Source organism: Ursus americanus, chromosome 5 (genome assembly GCF_024610735.1).
Source record: "Ursus americanus isolate L20-20 chromosome 5, mUrsAme1.1.p, whole genome shotgun sequence".
In the NCBI taxonomy this organism is placed as follows: Eukaryota; Metazoa; Chordata; class Mammalia; order Carnivora; family Ursidae; genus Ursus; species Ursus americanus.
In genome coordinates, this window is record NC_142131.1 from 23,837,106 (window position 1) to 23,854,283 (window position 17,178).

At 35.0% G+C, this 17,178-nt stretch overlaps 1 protein-coding gene across 2 annotated transcripts in view; it reads left to right on the forward strand.

Annotated features, from left to right (window-relative positions):
• Window positions 1-17,178, forward strand: part of EDIL3 (EGF like and discoidin domains 3) — a 398,372-nt gene that overhangs the window by 32,971 nt on the left and 348,223 nt on the right. The gene's annotated exons all lie outside the window — the stretch shown is intronic.

Here is a 17,178-nt window from a genome sequence, read left to right on the forward strand (position 1 = left end):
GCATGGAATAAACTATAGTAGCCTGCAAGGGCTAAAACTGGAGAGACATATCTACCTTCAAGAAAACTGCAGTTTAATATTGGCAGAGAAGGGGAATATAAAGATGATAAGATAGACTAATATGACATGTGAAATCGAATTACATAATTACTCCTATTAGATTTTAGACCTTAACGTGACTAGAATTTTTCTCCAAAATTAATCTTAATACAGTACGCTCTTTAAAGATTTATTTATTTGTTTATTTGAGAAAGAGAGAGAGAGAGAGAGAGAGGATGACTGAGGGGAAGGGCAGAGGGAGAGAGAATAGAATCCCAAACAGAGTCCCCACTGAGTGCGGAGCCCAAGGGAGCCCAAAGCACGTTCAATCTCACAGCCCTAAGATCATGACCTGAGCCAAAATCAAGAGTCAGGAGCTTCATTGACTGAGCCACCCAAGCTCCCCCAATCCTCTCTTTAAAAGCTAATAGAGTATATCTGAGATTATAGGAGGAAAAAAGCCAAAATGTGGTTGTGCATACTTAGGTAAAGAAGATCAATAGAAAAGTCACCTGCACTTGGTTTTAGTTACTATAATTAATGATATGGGCACAATACATTATGATAAAATTAAAGGCAAATATTACTGGAAATGTCAATTAACTATTCCCAAATGAAGCATAACATTTCTTTCCTCTTACACATATTTAGTTTTTGTCCTCTGCTTCATGGTACAAGATCTGTAAATTATTTAGAGCAGTGTAAGATGAGTAACCTTTCCAGTAAGAGAACAGATAAAAATAGAGGTTTGTATTTGATGAGATCTGAAGAGGTTTATTTACAGTTTTACCATTTTCCTTCCATTCATATAATGAATGCTGCCCAGACTGAATGCGTGGACAAAAGGCAATTATGTTATAATCTCTGGTCTCCTAGTTATAGTAAAGAAGAAGCAAAGCTGGCCTATGCAGCTTGTCTAAAAATTAGGACTTCAAAGCGTTAAGATGTAGTAACTTCTGAATGTATTTTTGTTAGTACTTTTTGCTTGCAAAAGATAGAAAACAAAAGCTAGCTCAAAGGAAGAAGGAAATGCATTGGTATGTACCTGACATGTTTCTGACTGCAGACATAGCTGGATCCAGTAGTTTAAAAATATGGCTTTGGGTTGCAGTCTCACTTCATCCCTTGGTTGCAAGTTGGTTTGATTCTCAGAGAGGCTATCCCCATACAGAAGCAAGATGGTTGTCAGTGACTCTAGGCAGAAATCTTACCAGTTTCAAGCCTAGTAGAAAGAGGATGAGCTTTGTCTCCACACATTTTCACAAAAAGGCCTATAATAAGTATCGCGGGCTCTTCATCTCACCATCCCCCACTGAAGACATGGAGACTATTGGAAAGGTGGGTTTGCCAAGGAATATCAGGGAGCTATTAACAAAAGACAAGGAATGGAAGTAAAGCAGACAAAACCAAAAATGTCCACAATACTCATCTACTTAAGGAGAATACCCATGAAAATACCATGATAAGCAAAATTAAATTGACAAGATCAGTAGTTCAATGGCATATGGCCCTTGGGCCCACTCAGCTCCCACAGCCTGTTTTTGTAAATAAAGTTTTATTGGAACACAGCTAAACCCTTTGGTGTATGTATTATTTCTGGCTGCTTTTGCATTACAACAGCAGAGTTGAGTAATATCGACAAAAACAGTATTGACCCTCAAGCCTAAAATATTTATTATCTGGCCTTTTATGGGAAAAGTTTGGTGACCCTGAAGTAAAGATTTAAAAAGAAAAATAATAGAGTTAAGTTGGTTACTTAATAAATAAAATTTGTGCAAGCATCAGTTTTTAAAACAACAGATAAGATGTGCGTTTTGAACTTGTTTCAGTAGGCAATTTTCTTGATTCGACTGCTTTAGTAGTTTAGGAAACATTGCTGTGGTTGCATAGGGTTCTGCTGAGTGAGATTCTCCCATATATTTTAGGTTATTCAGGCTGTACTTATTTTTAAAGGTTTTGAACCAGCTTTAACTGGCTTGAAAAAAATGTATCTCTATTTATTTATTTATTTATTTATTTATTTATTTATTTATTTATTTTGTACTTGCTTTTGATTACATGCTTTTTTTCAAAAGTCGTGCAAAATGTTTGGGTAATGGTATATTTAGTATATAAATGTATGTTGTATAAATAAATGTACATAAACTATGATGCATAGAGATACTTTTTTGTGTATTATGTGTTTATGTTTATGGGGCTCTATTCCTCTATCCATGTAAATTAAGAATGGAACACGGGCACCTGGGTGCCTCACTCCATTAAGCATCGACTTTGATTTTGACTTAGTTCATGGTTTCAGTGTTGTGAGATTGAGCCCTCCGTGCTGGGTATGGAGCCTGCTTAAGATTTGCTTCCTCTCCTTTTGTCCATCCCCTCCCCTTCTCTCTCTCCCTCTCTCTCTTAAAAAAAAAAAAAAAAAAAAAGAGCATAAACATATCGGTACCACACTAAGTTCCACCTAATTAAAGGGAGCAATTAATATGTGCTTTTTTTAAGTGGACCATCTATAGGGGATGCTCAGATTGTGGATATTTTGTTGCACAATAACTCACAGTCATCATTTGGCAACTTGTAATCGGAGAGTCATAGCTCTACTTTAATTCAGTTCTTTTTTTTTTTTTAAGATTTATTTTTTTTAAGTAATCTCTGCACCCAACATGGGCCTTGAGGCTACAACCCTGAGATCAAGAGTCACATGCTCCACTGACTGAGCCAGCCAGGTGCCCATAATTCAATTCTTAAAGTAAACCTAAGAGGTAGTTTTTTAGATTGGGAAAGTATTTGGCTTTTTTAGTATTTTATTTTTTATGATTGCTCTTTATTTCTCCCATTAAAAATTACCCCAAGAATAATAGATATTTTGAAAAAAATATTTGAGTAATTCTTACTTCTTTTTTTGATAGGTGAACTCAGAGGACATTTCCTTGGCAAAATATGTATTTTGGATGTATCTAATCAGTAGGGTTCTTTTTTTTTTTTTTAAGATTTTATTTATTTATTCGGCAGAGATGGAGACAGCCAGCGAGAGAGGGAACACAAGCAGGGGGAGTGGGAGAGGAAGAAGCAGGCTCCTAGTGGAGGAGCCTGATGTGGGTCTCGGTCCCAGAACGCCGGGATCACGCCCTGAGCGGAAGGCAGACGCTTAACCTCTGTGCCACCCAGGCGCCCCTCTAATCAGTAGGGTTCTATCTTTCCATGGCAAGTGAATGAGTGGCATGGGTATTCCCCAACAATATAATTGCAGAAGGATTTAAATGGTTAGGTATTTCCTCTGTGGTGAAATGGGAGATATTACAAAATAGATTTATTTATACTGTAGAGCATGTAGAATTTTATCTGTGTGGGCCAATAAAATGAGCCATAGGAAGAGATGAGAGAATAACAATTTGGTTATTCAAATGCTTATATGAACATACATAATCCTCTTAAAATGCTTTGTAAGCAATTACAAGAGTTTTTAGAATGCCACTACCAGTTTGCTTTAAGTGTAAGTGATATGACTCCTTGGTTGAAAATGATATTATAATTTTGAAGGAGCATAAAATGTTTAAATCAAGAGCCCTAGCATTTGACATAGTAACTGATTTATTATTGTCTAATGCAGCTCTATGTAATAGAGATGTAATGTGAACTGCATGTGTAATTTAAAATTTTCTAGTAGCTGTGTTAAAAACATGAAATAGGCTAAATTAATTTTAATAATATATTTTAATGGTGATTGTAGCTGATAATACTGTATTGTATAATTGAAATTTGCTGAAAGTAGAACTGAGATGTTCTCACTGCAACAAAACAGAAGGTAAACATGTGAGATGATAGATGTTTTAATTAACTCAATGGAGGATGGGGAAGGAATCTTTTCAAATATTTGTATATATCAAATTACTATGTTATACATTAAATACTTTATAATTTTGTCAATTATACCCCAGTAAAGCTGAGAAAGTAATTTATTTTGTTTAACCCAGTATGTCAAAAATATTATCATTTAAAAACTTAACAGTATAAAATTATTAATGATATATATCACATTCTATGCTTTATCTAGGTATTTCTAACCTGATGTATATTTTACTTTAATAGTGCATCTCAATTTAGATGCTAAATTTTCATCAGAGGTACTTCATTTGTATTTAGGTTTTACAAAATTTACATTTGATAAAGGAGAATCACATACCCAAGTTGTTGCTAACATATTTAAAATTTTTCTAACAGCTACATTATGCGATCTTTTTGTTAAAATTTATAAAAGGATTTAAAAAGTAAAAATCTAGTTTTTCAGGTACAGTAGCCACATTTCAAGTGCTCAATAGCCCATGTACCGAGTGGCTACCATTGGACAATACAGGTGTAAGACATTATTCAGTCAACACAGGGCACAGTTTTCAAATACTTGTAATTTATTTGCTTATAATAATAAAACATATAGGAAGATCTATAGTGTAGCACTTGTTACAAAATATATAAAAATGAATCTCCATACTAAAAATTGATTGGCGCATGTTCAGTAGGTATTTTTATCTTTCCTAACTCAGGATCTGCTCTTGGTCATCTTTTTTCCCAAGTTCCCAGACTTGTCTTCCAGTGTTACAGAGCCTCTGCTACCACAAGGAGCAGCTTTCAGACTATAGATGGGCTATATTTTTTTCCCCCAAAATTAGAATTATTTAATTGGTGGAACATCTCTCCAAAGTATTGTTGACCTTTTCCAAATATTAAAGACGTAATAGTTTCATGTCTGAATCTGGATGGGGCCTCAGTCTGAAGCTCTTCCTGAGTGTTGGCTACAGAGTGACTTCAGCAGTGGAGTCTGTGAGGCCTTGGGCCTTTAGGACCAACCGTAGAGTGTTTCGCATAGGGGAGAAACTCTCCTGTTTCTTTCCCAGGTTCCATTGCAAGACAGAGGATCCTGCTAGAGAACATGAGTTAGTGTGAGACTAGAGTCTTGAGAGAGCAATCTCGATTCTTCATCTCCTCTGGACATATAAGTATAAATTTACAGTTACTCATGCAGTATATATGGAGTATACCATAATGGTTGTTTAGTTTAGGTTGGCTTTTGAAGTCCTAAAGTAGGAAGAAGTTCCTATGGCTATATTATATCACTTGGTTAATTTTCAGTTTTCCAGAACTTAATGTGAATCCAAGTTATACTTCCTGCCCTAGTACAGATGAGCTGACCCATCTCAAAGTAGATAAACTGACAATTTCTTTTCTCCACTAAAAAACCCTGCAATTCATTAACAACATAACACCAATGTCAAACTATTTTTACTTCAGTTTAAAAGGACTTAAAGACCTGACCCATTGTCACAGCATTTTAGGAACATAGCCAAGAATAGAAGTTATGCCAAGCACGTTTTTTTTTTTTTTAATTTTAAACATACTGGGAACTCAGCTAGTGTTAAATAAAAGAAAAACAAGTAACTTCCAAGTGCTGAATTTCACTGGATTAAAGTTTGCTACTTAAAAATAAGAATTAAAAAAAAAAGCAAGCATTACCAGGCGAACAGTGCACATCTCAAATTTTAAATGGGCCAGATTTAAGTGACTTCTTAATACCCTTTTCAATTTCTCTCTAAAGATAATAGGCAAGTATTTGGTTGTTCCCTGCATTTTAGCTATTGAAAATTCTAAGATATGCTTTTACCACGAATCTGAGTCTTGAAAATGTAGAAACATATGGTTAGGTGTCCTGAAGATTTTAAATAACATACAAAAAGTGGAAAGGAATTTGGACAGGGAGTTAAGAGAAGGATTGCAATTCTGATGGGACTGTCAACACCTTGCTTTAGAACAGTAAGAGTCTCATTAGGGAAGGTATATTAAAAGAAGTCATGGCTACCTAACAGATGCTCAAAAAAATTGTTTTGTTATTAAAAAGTGCTATCGGGGGATGCCGGGGTGGCTTAGTCAATTGAGCCTCTGATTCTTGATTTTGGCTCAAGTAATGATCTCAGGGTCCTGGGATTAAGCCCCATGTTGTACGGGCTCCTTACTCAGTAAGGAGTCTGCTTGTCTCCCTCTCCCTCTCCCTCTTCCCCCTCCCTGTTTATGCACACATTCTCTCTCTCTCTCATATATATATATATATATATATATATATATATATATATATATATATATACACACACACACACACATACATATATGTATATATATATCATATTCATATATATATCATATTCATATATATATGAATTTTTTAAAGTGATATCAGGGGCTCCAGGGTGGCTCAGTCAATTCAGCTTCCAGCTCTTGATTTCAGCTGAAGTCAAGATCTTAGGCTTGTATGATTGAACCCTGCATTGGGCTCTCAGCTGGGCGTGGAGCCTGCTTAATATTCTCTTTCCCTCCCCTACATTTCTCTCTGAAAAAAAAAGAGTCAAATTTGAAAGGAAATTTGATAACTTGATTACAAATGTAGGGATAGATGAATTTTAAGTTTGCCCTTAGCTCCAGGAGCTTGAAAGTCTTTAAAATAAGAGGGAAACAGTGAAAAATGAGAAATAACATTCTGGTAAACAGTGTGATTCTAAGTCAGTATTCAAAAAACTGAAATGAATATTAAACAATCATAAAGGACAGGTAATTCATCATACAAAGATTGACTTGCTGTTCTGCGTTTAAAGAATAGATGAAAGAAATGCTTATTTAGTTCCAAGAAATTGGGTAATCGTGGTCCATAAATTTTATTGTTAATTTTTTTTCAAAGGATAGAAATCATTTCACATGACAGGGCCAAAAGAGGGCAGATAGTGATTATAAACCCTTCTCATTTAAAAATGGAGAGAAATAGCTATTGTTTTATTAAATACTCAAAGATGGTGTAAGGAAAAAAACCATGCATTGATCATTCATTTAATACATTTTTAGCTTCTAGGAAAAAAGGTTGTGTTAAAATAAGCTAAAAAATTTGCATTTAACTCTTTGTTAGGTCAGAGGGACATTTGGATGCATTCAAGGGATATTATACTTAGATGCTCAGTTGGGTTTTTCATATGAAAGATGCCTATTTGCTAGTGGCAAAAAGAAGGATGTTTTAAAAACTCCTTTATCCACTAGAAAGTTAAAGTGTTTTAAAAAAATAATTAGTTGAAACAGGATGAATTTTTCTGGTTGACTCTATTTCAGGTTATATTCATTTGTTCTGGTCATCACCTTTTTTGGGCGGGCGGCAGGGGAAGTTCTGGTCTCAAAAGGATTTAAGGTGATTGTGTAATTTTGCCTTATACAACAACATATAGAACAGGCAATACAAACAATTTAAATTTATTTTTAAAGTCATACCGAAATATTTAATAAAACCTTATAGATACATTAGGAACACTTGTCTTTTCTGTTAATCCGAAAAAAAAACAAAAACAAAAAACAAAAAAAAACCTTTCCCTTGTTTTCTGTAAGGCTTAGCTTTATTTGATTATTGTAAATTCTCTTTTATAGCTAGGCACAATTGTCAAGCAGCTGTCATTCAACTAGAATATAAAATCCATTAATGCAAGGATTTTTGTATATTTTGTTCACTGCTCTATCCCCAGTCTAGAATATTGCACATAGTAGGAGTTCATTCAATGTTTGCAGAAACACATTGAGTGCATGCTATGTGAAAAATATTGAACTATGTGGAAAAAAAATATGTATAATTTCATAAATATTTGTGAGAACCTATTTTAGCAAAAAGATGTGTTTTGATACCAAGACTGATGATCTGTCAGGGAAGATAAACAGTAATCAGGCAATGAATGTAGGCTGAAAGGAAATGTAATAGATGCTGTAGAGGAGAAAAAATATTTTTTCCTTTACCTTTCAAGGTTCTTAGCTGAGACATACCACACCCCCATAATAGAAGATTAACAGATGAAAAGCAGAAGCTTAAAACATGTCTCTGTCCTATAAACTTGGGAGCTACCCCAGAAAACTGAGTAACTCTTTAAAATGGTCCGAGCCACCACTTACCTTAAATACCATCTTCAGCTAAAGACAAAGGATGTTGAGAGGAAGGAAAGGGCCAGTTATGAGAGGTTTGTAGGAAAATCATAGTGAACAGGATTTTGGTTGTTATGTACATTTAAGTCACTGCCTCTCTGCTGGTAAGAGTTTCTAGAGATTTAGTCATCCTTTATCCAGGTACAGAGAGGGAGACACTCTTAAAAATGCAGATTATCCTTGTAAATGCAAATTTACCTCACAAAAGGGTAACTTCTACTTAGTTTTCAGAGCTACTCCTATGTGTGCAGCTTCTCAAAAATAATCAGCCTAAAATAAGTCTTATGCCAAAAAGGCATATTTTAGGGTGGCAAATTATGCTCCTCTTCAATGCTTTCAGAAAGGGCTCTATGTGGGGCAGGGATGAAGAGAGCTTTCAAGTAAGTCTTCCTTGCTTTGCCCTGAGCAGAGCCATGAAGAGTAGAGGAGTCCACTTAATTGAAGTGAGGCACTGGTGGTAAGGGAGGGGTTTGGATAAGGAATTGCGGAGTATATCAGGCAAAGCCCTATAACAGTAGGAAATACTGTGCCTTTGAGAAACTGAAAGAAAATTTGTGAGGTTGAGGAACAGACTTGAGTAGTAAGGAGAGAATTGAAAGTCGATTGAGAATAGCGCCGGACCCAAATCATCCCTGCAGGCTACTTGATCTCTATCCTAATGACAATAAAAGACTAGAAAGGTCTTTATAATTATGTAACAATTTGAAGGTACTTCTAGGTGTGAAGGACAAAGCGTAGGTCTAAGAAAATATTAGATTCACAATGGGCATGCCATTAAAAGAGAAATATTGTGGGGATTGTAATTCTAGAGGAATCTGAAAGCCAGATATGTTTACTTGGAATAACAGAGTTCTATTATATGTAAATATAAGCAATATTGTTCCTTTTGTGAAATTCCACATTAGTAATAATACTATCTACTAATTCAAACTGCCAGGCTCTATTCTAATTACTTTACACATATCAATTCATTTAACCTCACATTATTCAAATAAGAAAGAGACTATTACTATCCCCATTGTAGAGATATGGGAAAAGAGGTATGTCTCAGCTAAATAACTTTCCAGGGGAGCAGAGCTTATAAGGGACAGGGCTGCCTAATGCTGGAGCTAGTGCTCTGAACAACTGTTTGTTGTTGTTGCTAATGTGAAAGTAATTTACATTTATGAAGACCATAAGAGTATAAGTTTAGCAAAATGTATTGCTCATAGTTTACTTGGAAATCAGGAATAGGTTCTCTTTTCTCTTAGGCAATAATAATACCTATGATTAACATCTGAACAACAAACAAAAAAGGAAATAAAAGCAAAGCAACAAAAAAAATCTTCCAATGGCCTGAATGTTATGAAACGTAATATTTATATACTTTAGAAAATTTACTATTATTAAAGATGTGTTTATTCTTCCATACTAAAATGTTTTTTCTTCTTTTTAATGTATTTAAAAATTTTATACTTAGAGAAATTAAAATAATCATCTTTTAAAAATTTTGAAGAAAAATAGAATTCATTCATTAAGTATATTTTAACAGACTAAGACAAATAAATCCCTAGGACAGCCTGCCCCTCATTCCTTGTCTTTCCTAAATTCTTAAGTTTTATCCTCAAGCATCAGAGTTAGAAGTCACTTCAATTGCAAGTATATTTTAAATGTACTTTATTGAGCATTCTAGGTTCATGCTAGAGTTAAGATGAAATAACAGGCATATCAGACATTAACATGTAGGATTTTCCTAGAGGTAAGTGTAAAAAGCAATAAATATGATGTCATAAATTTTTTTAAAAAATCATTCTAAATATTTTAAAACACAGTGTATCTCAGAGATTAAGTCAACCATGTAAGTAAATAGGAGAACATCATTATAAAAATTTCTTTAATTTGAGAATGATGCATAAAAGTGAGAGAAGTTTTTACTTACTCACCCTAAAGATGTTGGATTTTGTCGCAAGACTTATTATAGCAGAGGTGTAATGCACAGTAGTGTTAATGTGGAGCAGAGCCAGGGCCAACCTCCCTGTTAAACTGCTTCTGTGAAATAAGATAGTTAAGGCACTATGCCAGTAATTTTACATATTTTATCTCATTTGATTTTCACAACAACCATTGAACTTAGGTATTATTATCATGTGCCAACCACTTTTCTTTTGTACAAATGAGGAAAGTGAGATCCAGAGAAATTAAATATATTGTTTAAGGTTATATGGCTACTGTATCAGTTGGGTATTGCCAAACTCATGCTGCATAACAAATACTGACAAACTCAGCAGCTTAAAACAAGAAACAGTTCTTTGCTCACATGCCTGCAGATGGACTGGTGTACATATCTACATTGGGCCCAACTGGGTGGTTCCTCTTCCTTTGATAGGTTACCTGGGCTTGACCACAGGCTATTACTTGAATTCATGTTTACTTTATGTGTTCTTATCTTTCATGGAGTGGTCATCTCATGGCAAATGGTAGGCATGCAGGAAGCCAACCAAAGTATACCAGTGCATTTTAAAGTTTCCACTTACATCACATCTGCTTGCAATCTGTTGGCCAAAGCAAGTTACAGGGCCACTCATATTCAGGCAGAAAAGGGCTTCTTAAGGAATAGTCTCCTTAGTCCTTCTTGTCCCCTGCAGAAATAGTATAACATCCAGTGGTGATTGCCCCTATGGAGATTCTAGCATGAATAGTGTTATTAGGAAAGTTCTTTAAAGAAGAAGAATTTTAATTAACATAAATCTAGAGTGAGCTTTTTAAATATATTTCTGCATCCAATTATTTGACTATTACATATATATCTAAGTATGTAGATCAGTATTTAATAGCTATGAAACTTCAGAGAAGAAGCATAGAAGTATGTCACAACTGAGAAGAAAAGGTATAGTCTTATAAAGTTGGTAACTAATAGCCTATTTTATTATGATATGAAAAAGGACAACCTCATCGTTTTTTGCATAATGTTGCATATGATTATGATTTCTTATTCAGTGTGGAATTAGAAATTATAGTTCTATAATAAAAATAAAGTATTTGCATCATTATAGAAGAAATCACTTTTCTGATTATAATTCATCATTTACCATGACCAAAAATAGTTACAGAAAATATTGCAGGTCAGCCTGAATATAGTGTTTTCATCAGACATTTGTAGTTAATATAAAATAAAACCTATATGGTGTCAGAAATAGCGATTTTATTCTTTATTGCATATGAATCATATTCTATATGCATGTGTGCTGGAGCCGTGCCTTTGGTATGGATTTTTGCTCTAGTTTCAGAATAGTCATGTCCCAAAGGAGCAATATCTATTAGTATATAATACAGTACAGGTTGTAATTAATTTTAGTCACACTAGAATAACTATAGTTTTTATTACTAGTTGCCTGTGTGTTCTAATTTGGGGCGGTAACTACTGTTTAGAATTGAGTGCAGGAAAATTTGAATTTAATACATATAAACTCTTACATGTAAATTCAGAGTTACTCCCACCCCCTCTCTTGTTTCCAGCTTTGGAATAGTCTCCTTTTACTGTTTGTCAAAGCAGATCAACCTGCACCTAGATAGAGAAAGTTCTTAAAATAAAATTGATAAAGAAGAACGCCTCAAGACCGTAGATGGTGTTGGTAACTGTGCAAATTTGAACAATTGACTCCTCTAAGAAGTTCTGAAGCTCTGGTAACAGCTTGGTTATCAGAAAGACTTTTTTTATGAATTAGGGAAAGGCAACTCTTTGAGGTTTTAGATGCAGGGTTGGGTCAGTGTGCCTGGCTTAGCCAGTGGAACATAGACTGGAATTCAGCTTCTATGTATTCGTCCTGGCACCTTTATGTAATGAACAATCTGTGCAACTGTACACAGTCCCAACGGTGAAAAGAACTAGCGAGCCTAGGCAAGAATAAGATTGGCTTTCTAGCTCTGCTACTTACTAGATAAGGGACACTGAGTGAGTTCATTACACTTCAAAGCTCTCTCTCTCTCTTTTAAATTTAAATTAGGGTTGCGAGATAAGATCTCACTCCAAGGGAAATTGGAAGATATGTCCTTGGTATCTCATTTTGGAACTATATTTACATTATGTAAGATAAATGAAGTTCTAGAACATTGTTATTTTACAGTGATATTTAGCATTCTCTCAATAGTATTATGGATTAAATGTATCTAAATTAAAGCCACCATCATCAATCCTATGGACCTGAATCCAGAGATTCTTTATGTATTGCCTTCCTCACCCTCTCTCTCCTCCCAGTTACAGTTACTGAGCCTTATGATGCTCTTTCTTTAAAAATCACTTCTATTTTTACCTTTTTTTTTTCTATCACTATTCTCACTGCCTTGGTCCAGACTCTCATTATTTCTTTCCTGGATTATTATAATTAGTGCCCATTAATTCCGAATCATGTTTCAACTTCCTCTAATCTATTCTCCATCCTGTCCTGGTAATTACCTTTATACTGCAGATATCCTCTGTGCCTGAAATCCTCAGTGACACACCAGTGCCCAGGAAGAAGTCTCATAGGCATCACATCCGAGGCTTTTCATGATCTGATCCCCATTTACCTTTGCCACCCTCATTTCCACCTTCCTGTTCTTCAACTACACATAGATCTAAACACGTAAAACTTTTTTATACTTCTGTGCCTTTGAACATGCTAGTCCCACTACCTCAAATGCTATACTCCTAGTTCCTGTCATTTCTTACTCATTCATTAAGTTTTTATTTGTACATCAAGAGTCTGTTCCAGTACTACCTAAACCATTCCCCTTTCTCTACTGTCTTCCTAAGGCATGGAAACCTTTCTTATTTATAACAGTTAATGCCACTTGTAATTATATATTTAAAAGTTGTGGTGTCCATTTGATTGTACGTGCTTTGAGTTAAAGGACAGGGCCCTAAGTTTTTTATTGTTTGTTTTGTTTTTTTTTCTCTTCAGATTCTCATTTAACGCATGACTCAACATAGTTTTCCTGTAAATGTTTTTCAATGAATGTCACTACTTAACACATCAGGGCCTAGGTTAGGGTTTGCCTTTTAGCACAAACAAATAATATACAATAAAAGGAGAAATAACCTGTGGTAAATGGAGGATCTAATAATTCCAGTAAAAGAACAATGAAAAGAAGAAAGGAGATTTCAGCAACAAGAGATCAGGAAGAGTGTAGTGTAGGCCCGAAATTAAACAGAAAGCATGGTTGCAAAGCCCTTACCAGAGAGAAGGAATGGGAAAACTTGTAACATTTGATCCATTTTTAATACAGAGAAAGAGATGTAGAATGGACAAGAAAATTCAGACTAAACATTTTGAATACGTGGTGGCTATGCTAGAAAAAGATAGAAATAAAAATCACAAACCAAAGGCATAAGATTAAAAGTGACTTACGTGATGGGGAATAATAGAAGTGGTCAGTGTGTAAAGGAAGAGCAGTAATGGAAGCTTACTATAACGGCGTTAGTGAGATACTGTTATTAAATTTGGAACTATAAAGAAGGAATTCTTCCTTTTTTTTTATAATATCTAGTTTCTGATTAGAATTGCAAAATACTAATAAAATGGAATAAGAAAACTATAACTGATACTCTTGGTTTGCTCTCAAGTACACTGTTCCTGTCAGTAAGGAGGAAAAAGATCAAGCTCATGCATCCTGGGTATGAGCAATAACATGAAAGAAGGAATAAGGTAAACTGGTGCAAGGTTCCATCCCTGTCAGGATGTTCTTTACTATGGCAGCACTGTAAAGATGCCAAACTTCAGTTGGTACATCAGAGGAGGAAGACATATGTCAGTCGGCCTCTCTGAGAATAACAGCATCCTTGAGTCCAGGGTAACAAGTCATCACAGATCTCAACCAGATTAATCTAGAAGGAGCCCCATCACCCCTACTGGATGGTTCACTTAGGCAGAAGTAGCTTCAGGTCTTCCAAGGCAAATAAAACCAATGTCATTTGTCCATATTCATGTATTAGGACTTTTTGCATGAAATATCTTGATTCCCCACCCTCACCCCTGTTCTGTTTTCTCTCACTCAGAGGACTTTTTGTCATGGGTTCAACTTCTTAACTTTTTAACGAATACCCGAGATAATTTACTTTTAAAATTGATCTCTGTGCTCATAAACTGTCACATCATTTACTACTATGTAAGCTTTACTGTGGGTCAACCTGTGACTGGTGGGGGTGTCCAGTTCAACATTTGAGTACTGGTCTCTGTTCCTGTTCTTGCAGTGAAGTAATTTTGCACCTGCTAGGTAGTTTGTATACTGTAAAATAGTTATATTTGTTGTATAAATATATCTGGAAATATCCAGTTTAATGGATTCCGGAGGCAAAATGTCCCCAAACAAATGACTTCCTGCTAAAATCAGTGGAAATGAGTCACATTGCGATGGTAAGGGCTGACAGTTACCAGTGGCTTACCTTATGAGTTAGAAGTTGCATTTAGATATTTACATGTGTCTTCTCATTAATCCTCACAACATCTCTCGAAGGTGCATGGCATTATTATTCCCATTTGTCTGAAGAAGAAGCTGAAGCTTAGAAAAGGAAAACCATTTTGTTCCCAATCATATAGTAAGTGGTAGAACGAGATCCAAATCTTCAGAGTGAGCCCAAACTGTTAACTGGCATGCTGTACTTGAAAACCATGTCAGTGAATGAAACAATTACTTGGTATTGTGTTAGGCCAGAAAGATGGTTATTGTGTGGAAAGTCCTGTACATTGAGGCTCTGAGTGGGATGATTTCATGGAGTCCATACCTCTGTCAGAGAGGAGGAATTTCCTCTGCTCTTCAAGGTCCTTCTAGCTGGACTAAGAGTCAAATTGACATGAGACAGATTAACAGGAGAAAATCAACTTCAATTTTGTACTCACAGGGAATCCACAGAGACATGGAAATTCCAAGGGCAGGCAAACTGAGATACATATGTTATCCTGAACTAAGGCCAAGGGCGTAGGGGTCTGGGTCTTCGAAGGGAAGGAATACAGTTCACAGGACAATAAGAAGAGCAGATGTTTGGTAATTGTCTTGCCACACAAATGGGTCACTCATAAAATTTATCTCTGGTAATAGCCTTTATTCTGGGAAAGACCCCCAAGTTAGATTCTTCTGTGTAGTTAAGGGAGGGGTGAAATGATTTTCATGCCAAAGTAGCCTACTTGGGGTGGCTCGACCTTGGCCTCTATACCCAAGGTCCAGGCTGTGATTACAAAATAGACTTTTCCTCAAGGCACTCTTTGCCTACAGAGGCTCTCTCAGTCACAGCTTCTTATCCTGACCACCTCGTAAGACTGATGTCCTGCTGTTATTCAGAATTAGGAAAGACCATTTGTAGACTCCATTTACTAAGAAATTATGAGAGGTCTCCTCAATTTTGATATAACTGCAAGAATCATGAGTGAGAATTACAATTAAAAGTATTACTTTATATAAAATTCTTATTTATTTTATCTTCCAGTTATTTTGTGTTTTCTGATCTGGAGAATAGAGCTGGAAAGGATTTAACAGTCCTCTGACCCAAATTTAATTTAAAATTTTATTGCACAAAAAGGCAAGTGAACTAAATGTTCATTAGTGGTTAGTTAAAATGTTCAAAACAAAACAGTATCTATTGAGGGAGGCTTTAAGAAAAGGATGGTTTTAGGAAGACATAGAAGATGTTACTTGAGGCAAAAGATAATAAAATAAAATAAGAATAAAATAAAATACATAACCTTTAAGGGTGTCATTAAAAAATAATGGGATTCATGGTGATGAGACTTTAAGCTCAGTGAATGCAGGAGCCAAGTTTGTTTTCACCATTTTTGCTCAGCATATAAAATGCATTCAATAAACATCCACCAAATTAATCAATAGGTATGTATCTCTGAAAGGGCAGGTAGGAAATTGAAAGTCAGAGACCAAATAGGCACGATGAATCAGGGCACATTGGCAACAAATTCTGAATGTGGATGCTTGGACTAAGTTTAAGATGAAAAAGTAGTAGAACCTGGTTTCTTGTACTGTAAGAAAATTTCATTCATCCCACATGGTCCCTGTGCAAGGACATCACTCTTGTTACATGAAAAGATTCAAGATGAAAGAAATTTGGAGTATATTGATACCTACTTCCGTTCTTCTGGGCAGGAAGAAACCTATTGTACAATTATTGCACTTTTTGAGTCATGGGTCCTTGCTCTGTTATCCTGAGCACGTAAAAGGTTACATCCTTGGCATCTTTAGTTTCTTTATCTTCCATCAGGCAGCATTCAGAAATTCTTCCAAATATGAACTCCAAATCTAAGTTACTGATTTTTGTTGATTATTTTTTGACGGGGAAGTGTGTGTCTGTGACTTTTCCCTATTGGGAGTGTTATAGTGGGAAGTAGAATATATTCATATATTTATGGATTTCAATATTGTACTCAATTATTCATTTACCTGAAGGCCTTGTGGTCCTGTTGATAAATGAAGAGTATATGTTTCAGAATTAAAAAACAAAAGAGGAAGAACACAATTTTAGCATGAGAGAATTCTCTAAAAAAGTCTACAACCTCCAATTATTTATTTACTTTTTGACACTGAAATTTATCTTTCAGTGTGAAGTAACTCTTTCATTAAGTCTGTGCTTTTGATCTTTTTTCTTTGTTTGTTAAGGAAACCATAACTAATTACTTTATTGTAAACATTTCTGTTTCTCTGGACTATTTTTCTAAAATATTTCCCAGTGAAATGTTAATTTCATTCCCATAAAAACCTTCCTTTTGTTCCTCCCTAGGAAGCTATGCATTTTCTTTTTATTACTAATTTATTATACATAAATTTCAATTTGCTTACACAAGTAATACATTATTTAGTGGTACTCTAATGTTTATAATTATTTCACTATTGAATTGTAATGGTTTCTGAACGCATATAATAATTTATCTTCAAAAGTCCCTATAGAAATAGTAGTTAGTGGTCTGACTAAAAAATATATTTATCTCATGATTCTTTTCTAGTGGATGAGTACTGCAGATTTTTTCTTATTTATTTACCTAGTTACATTATTAGCTTGTTCCTTTGAAATTAAACAAATAGGGTATGTGTTAATGCATTCATTTGTTATTTGAGATCCTGATTAATCTTTCACTTGAACCAGTTTTTATTCTTAATTTTCTCTATCAAAACCTGAACTCCTCTCAACCCCTGTTC